Source organism: Melozone crissalis, unplaced genomic scaffold, assembly GCF_028551555.1.
Source record: "Melozone crissalis strain CALT ecotype California unplaced genomic scaffold, PUWL_Pcris_2 ptg000095l_1, whole genome shotgun sequence".
Taxonomy (NCBI): Eukaryota; Metazoa; Chordata; class Aves; order Passeriformes; family Passerellidae; genus Melozone; species Melozone crissalis.
The window spans coordinates 897,329-904,431 of NW_026535872.1; positions in this window are offsets into that span (position 1 = coordinate 897,329).

Consider the following 7,103-nt stretch of genomic DNA (forward strand, 5'->3'; position numbering starts at 1 on the left):
AGTTTATTTCACAAGTAAAGTATTCACAAGCATGAAAAATTAATAATATTAAATAAAACCTTGGACAGTGCTGAAGAGATGGCACATTCAGAAAGTCCTTTTTGTGGGTTGTAGTTGGCTCACTCGGTCTCTTCTAAGTCCCTCTGGAGCTGGAATGCAGCGTCCCAGAGCTCGGGGGGCCACAGGTTTGAGCTGCCGGTGTTTTTCTGGGTTTTCAGTCCAGAGCAGGTTTAAACAGTTCCAAGAGAAAGGAAAGTCACAGCCCGAGAAACTTCTCTGCCCTAGCTAGCTACAAAACAATTGCTAGACCTGGGCTGTGAAGGCATCAGGAATTTTCCAAATCTGGGAACTGGCGGTCCCAGCAAACACCAGAGCTGGATGGTGCTGGTGCCAGAACCTGCAAATTTCCAAACTTTGACTTTCTGTGCCAGCAAATCACTGGACTTGGGCTGTGCCAGCACCAGGAAGTTTTCAGATCTGGGCACTGGTGCTGCCAGCAAGCACCAGATCTGGATGGTGTCATTGCCAGTGACAGAAATCTGCCACATTTGGGCTCTGCTGACACCGGGAAATTTCCAAATCTGGGTTCTGGTGCAGCAAACACAAGATGTGGGTGGTGCCAGACCCAGTAGCAGGAAGCTGCCACTCGTTTTGGATTTCTGTGCCAGCAAATTGCTGCACTTGGGCTGTGCCAGAATAGGGAAATTTCCAGATCTGGGCACTGGCAGTGCCCGCAAACAGCCCATTTCAGGCTCCAGGAAGGACTGCATCTGGGTGCCTTCCTCTTTTCTTTCCTTCTTTCCTTCCATCTTTCTTGTGATCCTGCTGCCAACAAACTCCAGATTGGGCGGTGCTGGCAAGGGGAAATTGCCAGGTTTTAGCTTTCTTTGCCTGCAAATTCTGGATATGGGTGGTGCCAGAAGAGGGAAATTGCCACATGTGGGCACCGGCAGTGCCAGCGCACGCCAGATCTTGGTGTGGAATGTGCCGGCACAGCGAAATTGCCAGATGCTTATTTTCTGTGCCAGCAAATTGCTGGACTTGGGCTGTGCCAGAATAGGGAAATATCAAGATCTGGGAACTGGCAGTGCCAGCAAACACCACATTTCAGGAAGGACTGGATCTGGACCCGTTCCCTCCCTGCCTCCCTCCCTCAACAAGGTGCCAGAGGGGCTGGACAGCAGCCAGGCAGAAAGGGACCCGCAGGGACTGATGGACAGCAGGCTGGACATGAGCCAGCAGTGTGCCCAGGTGGCCAAGGAGGCCAATGGCTCCTGGCCTGGGTCAGGAATGGTGTGGCCAGCAGGACCAGGGCAGTGATTCTTCCCCTGTGCTCAGCACTGCTTGGGCAGCACCTCGAGTGCTGTTTGCAGTTCTGAGGCCCCCAAATTAGGAAGGACATGGAGGGGCTGGAGCGTGTCCAGAGAAGGGCCACAAGGCTGAGGAGGTGTTGGGAGCACAAGTCCCTGGAGGAGCGGCTGAGGGAAACCACCCTTGGAGCAGTTGAAGGATGAGCCCTGGGCCTCTTCTTCAGGAGCTCCAGCAGCCCAGGTCCCTCAGCTTCTCCTGCCAGCCCCAAAGCCCATCCTGTCAGTCCTGCAGAGCCTCTGCAGCTCCTCCTCACTGCCCAGAACAGGGAGCCCCAGAGCCAGACACAGCAGCCCAGATGGGCCCCCCTGGCCTGGGGTGCCTCTGGCAAGGGAGCAGCACCAGGCACTGCAGGAGCCTGCAGACCATTGATCTGAACGCCAAAGCTCCTTAGCTCCTTCTGAAAGAGCAGGAACAGTTCCTCATTCCAGTGTGGTGGAATGCTAGGCACCACAGCTCCAGGCGAGGACTGGACACAAGTTTGCTCCCACTGAGTGCTGTGATGGGTTCTGCAGGAGCTCTAGGCTCTTGTGCTTGCCAGGCACAATGAGGAGAGAAGGAGCCAAGTCCACTGATGTGGAAATGGATATGTACAAAGCTTTTAGGGCCTAGTAGAAGGCCCACAGAGTATGCCTCTGTATATAAACTTTGAGACAATAAATGCTAACCGAAAAATGCCATGGATTAGGCCAGATATTGTTGAGAGAGAAATGGAGCTGGAAAAAAGTTCCAAAAGATGGCCTTGCAAATGAGATTTTGGAAAAACAGAGCCATGAAAGATGCATTGTAGTGGGACCCACGAGGGGCAGATTTAATAATTGGCTTTAAGGCATTCACAACGTGGCATGGCAAAAGTCAGACAGACCAAGAAACGCTTATAATGTATTATAATTAGGAAATCGCTGGCTTCCGATTGTGATGGCGTGAATTATAACATCTGTAATGTCTCACCCTTCTCATAAGACTGAAAATGGAATAAAAGTTTTTAAAATACCTCTCAGTTGCCCCATCTCTAGGTCAAGAAAAGAGTATTATCCAACACACTGACACACCTTTGCCCTGAGCATAACCCAGCCTGGACAAACACACTGAAAGGTTTCCCCTTTGGCCCATGTCTCGAAATATCAGGTCTGCTGTTTGACAACTCAGGTTGGTTTGGTGTCAAGGAGTTCCCTCAGAAATACTGGGTTTGTCTTCCTCTGTGCCTTCCCCTCAGCAGCCTTGGGGATGCTCCTGTGTGAAGCCATCTGTCTCACACAGTTTGAGACAATTTCAAACAGGATATTGTGCAATAAGTTGTCTCCTCTAAAGTGTTCCAACAATCCCTTTCCAGCAATAGGAAATTATTACTAATAGATGAAAGTGGAAAACCCCCACAGTTTATTAACAAACAGAATCCCCCCATGACACGCGTTACAAGAAGGCGCTGGGGTCTCTCTCAGAAGAACAGGAGCTGTCATGGAGCAGTTCCAGCAGCTGATGGAAGCTCAGTGGCTCGTCCGGCGTCGGCTTTCTCCCATGGCAGAGCTCCATGGAGCGGGCAGGGCAGTGAAGCAGCTGGGCTGGAGCCCCTTGCTGCCTTTTCTCCCTGGCATGGCTCAGCTCACAGACTCTCCGGCTGGGAGCGGGGCCGCTCCGCTCCTGCCGGCACCGTGTCCCTGGGCTTGGACAAACAGTTTCCTGCCAGGAGAGCCCTGCACACTGCTCCACAGATCTTTCATAAAGGCCCAAACCAACCCCAAACACTCAGTTTGCAGCAACTTTTCACAAAGGGCTGCAGCAATCCAGGACAGCTGCAAGTGAGTGTCGGAAGGCTCTTGTCTTGTTCCTGACAGCAGAATTCTTGATGATCTTGTGCAATTCTATTCAGATGTAACACGAGAGCTGAGGGTTTTTTGTTAAAATATTACATGATGAGTAAGAAGCCTTGAGAGCGTGAGGTGCAGGACTGATGTGTGAAAGCATGAGCATATCCTCCAAAGTGGCAAGTTTATTGCCCATTTTATTACTCTTGTATTTACTCCACACTAATAAGGAAAACCAAGCTTTGCTTGGAGGCAAAACAGCCATGGGATACACTACGGTCCCTCACAGGCTCACCAGGGCTGGCAGTGACACAGCAGGCAGTCTGCTTCATTGTGAACCACTACAGAGCTGTGTCCCAATCTGGTTTAAGTAGCGTGGTATTATTAAGAGCTCCTTTTCTGCATGAGACACAAAAAGGAGATCCCAAATGACCTTCATGCAAGTATGCAGTAAAGAACTGCTCCTGCTATCCTAACGAAGTGTTTGCTTTGGCAATACACTCTTCCCATTCATCTTTTGCTGCAGACACTTCAGGTTTTCCCCCACACCCCTGCAAGGCTGGTAGTCACTGTTTCCCATTTCCTGTTCTTCCCTAGAGATGGTGCCGTGGTTGCTTTGAAACAAAAAGCCCTGAGATCTGGACAGCTTGAAGGAGCATGAAATGCTAATTAAGTGCTCATATTGGTAACACCCAGGTTTGCACTGCCCAGTGCTCTGAAGCAGCAGCAGGATCATGCATCATTCCTGTTGGTGGATGTTCGTGTTTCTGGTGTGCATGAGCAATGATTTTGAGGAGGGACAAAAATGCCCCTCTTCAAACAGTGGGTGTGCAAGGAGATGTGAAGTTTCACAGCCTTTTCTAGGATATTTCAGAAAGATCTAAGAGAATATTGTGGCATGGAGTAGGTCCCTAATTTTGTCTCCAGAGGAATCCCCAAAGGGCACATTCACTCTGCTGCTGATGGCAACCCCATAAGCTCATGGACCAGTTTTCCCTTCAATGTGCCACCCTGCCTGGGCTTTACTAGGCCGGGACTAGACTCAGAGCAAAGCAAACACATGCAGCCAGGTGACATTGTGTAACATCAGAAGCTGGCAACCATGAGGACTTTGCTGTCAAAAGGTGACAGTTTGCACTGGGCCCAGAAGTGTTTTTCCCTAAGGCAAAGCAAATTGAAATGTGAAGTTTAAAAGCTTCAAATGACTATGAAAGGAAACTGCAGAATAATTTCTGGAAGTGCAACACTGTCAATGATCATGCAGCCCACCAACAGTTGGAGCTGGATCCAGAATTGCTTCTTCCAGATGTGCAGGAATTCATTCCACTGGCAGGCACTGGTCCATGGGAACAAATGATCCCCTAGCTCTGGGCTGAATGGCACCCAGGCTGCAGTGCAGATTTGAGGAACCCTTGTCACTTGTTATTGGCCTCCCAGTGCACTCATCCTTCTGCAAACAAGGTGCAAACAACACAGCTGCACTGCTGTCCCCAGTAAATATACATACAGGTGACTTTGCCAAAGCCGTGCATCTTTTCCCAGTGAAATACATGACCTCTTCTTACCTATGGAATTCTGATTGAAGACACCTGTGAGCCAGATCTGTGGGAGATTGCAAAGGAGCAAAGCTTTGGGATTTGGGCACACTTCTCTTGGTTTCTTTGCTCAGGCCTTTGGTGAGCACAGAACACACCTAGGTAGAAAACCTTTGACTATACAGGATCTTTTGGATCCATTGTCCACCAAACAGGTCAATGTGTGGCCCTGTTGCAATGACAAGTTGAAAACAGCCGCACAAATGACACAATGAAAACATGGCCAAAGAGGAAGAGGAGAGGCCCAATGAGGAAAGGATGTGGTGAGACCCTGGCACATTGAGTGAGCTGCACTCCCATAATGTCTAGGCTAGCAGGTCCTGGTCTCACATTCTCCTCTTCGCTTATTTAAATTTTATTTATTGTTTTACTTTTTCATCATCAAAAATAAATATATACAATTAAAAATATGTCATCAAAACTTAAAGACAGAATCAAAACACATTAATTCAAAATTACATCTAAAGATCAGAACATATGTACATCAGTAACTATGAAGCCTAACGCATCAATCCTATCCTTCACACACTCTTCATACAGGCGGCAGCTTCTTCCTGAGCTTGGAGGAAAGAGAGCTCTTCTGGATGGGAGGCGAGGACTTTGTGGGTGAGGGAACATCGGAAGTATCCAGAGAAAACTTCTCGGTAAGAATGTAACCAGCCAGATCTGCAAAATAGAGACACAAAGTTTAACAGAGGCCACCATGCAAACCTAAAGCATCTGAAGCTCCATATTTCATGGGACAGATTTCCTGGAAATGTCTAAACAGCTGCACAGGGAAACATGCTCCTGCTGGCAGACACTTGAGGCAGGCCAGGGCATAACCCTGAGCCACTTGCCCAGAGCTAGCACAGGCACAGCCTGGCCTCTGGGCTGCCCTGGGACAGCAGGGAGCCCAGAGCCCTGTGCTCTCCAGGAATGGCTCAGCTGCACATGCACCCTCCTGCTCCTCTGCCTGCCCCACAGCTCAGCAGCCCTACAGCTCCAGCCCCCATGCCATGACTAGGAAGAGCAATGGAGAGAGCAGGGGCAGATGCACACCCTTCCTTAGGATTTTGTCATTTTTGGCACAGCTAAAAAGGCAAATCCAAAGGTGTCCAATTCAGCACTTCCTCAGCTTTCTTGAGAACATCTCGCCTTCACCAGCACAACATTTTGGAGAGGTTTTCCCGTATATGTGGAGGCTTGCTGGCAGCACATTTCTTCAGCTGGGTGCCCATCACCTTGCAGAGGGCAGAGGCGAGCTTGGTGGCCACGGTGCGGACGCTGGCGCTCCACAGAGGCAGTGCCTTGTTCTCCAGGCAGGACCAGAGCATGGGCAGTGCGTCGCGCTGGACGACTTCAGGGCTCCTGGCATGAACCCCCTGCACAAGCACTGCTGGGACAGAAACACAGCCCCTTACCCACCAGCCTCCATGCAAACAAGGATCTGCTTCTGCTTCTTGCCAGCCTCTCTGGCCAAGAGCAGCAAAATTGCACCCAGAGCCCCTTGATCCAGAAACGGGCAAAGCAGCTCAGCATCCTGGAAACAGAACCACCAACCCCTCAGCACTAATTGCTCCAAGCAGAGCCTTGTCCCTGCGGCAGACTTCCTACCTTTACTAAATTATTTCACAATCTCTTTCTGCATGAGCCATGAATGAAATGTCCAATTGCCTTTGATTTCCATTAAGAAGTTGTCTAAACCCACACTGAAGATTTGGAAATGCACTATAGAGAGGAAATGGAGAGATTTCTAATAAAGGGGATGATTCCATTTTTGTAACTTTGATGTCAAGTGTCAAATGTCTAATCTGGCTCTTCCCTCTGCTCAGTGGCACACAGCAAAGGGCAGGGTTAGAACACACCTCAAAACTCCAGCCCACCAGAGATGGCTGCTGCCTGACAGCTGGATGAGAAACATCAGTGACCAGCTGGGGTCTTTGGCAGAATGCTTCTGGGGCTTCCAACAAAGAGCTGTTTCAAACCTCAGGGTGTCTTAAGTAATTACCCAGAACCCATTGCTGTGGCATTTGGGCATCTCCACATTTTAATGCCACTTCCCCTCTCAATGTTAATGGCATTTTTTCTTATGATGTCCACTTGAATAGGGGCATAGAGAAAGAAAAATGCTACACAGAGGACTGAAATGTAACCAAAACACGAGTGTTTTCTCATATTGTCTCTGAAATCTCTCTGCCCATTTTCTGAACTGAACTATATCAAACACAGACAAATATTTACTACCAACAGGCTTCTTGCATGGCAGATTTGGCTGAGAGATCAAAACCTGAAATGCTCTAGAGACCATTCTTATTTTCTGATCAGACAAAATGTCACCAAGCAGCTACATAAT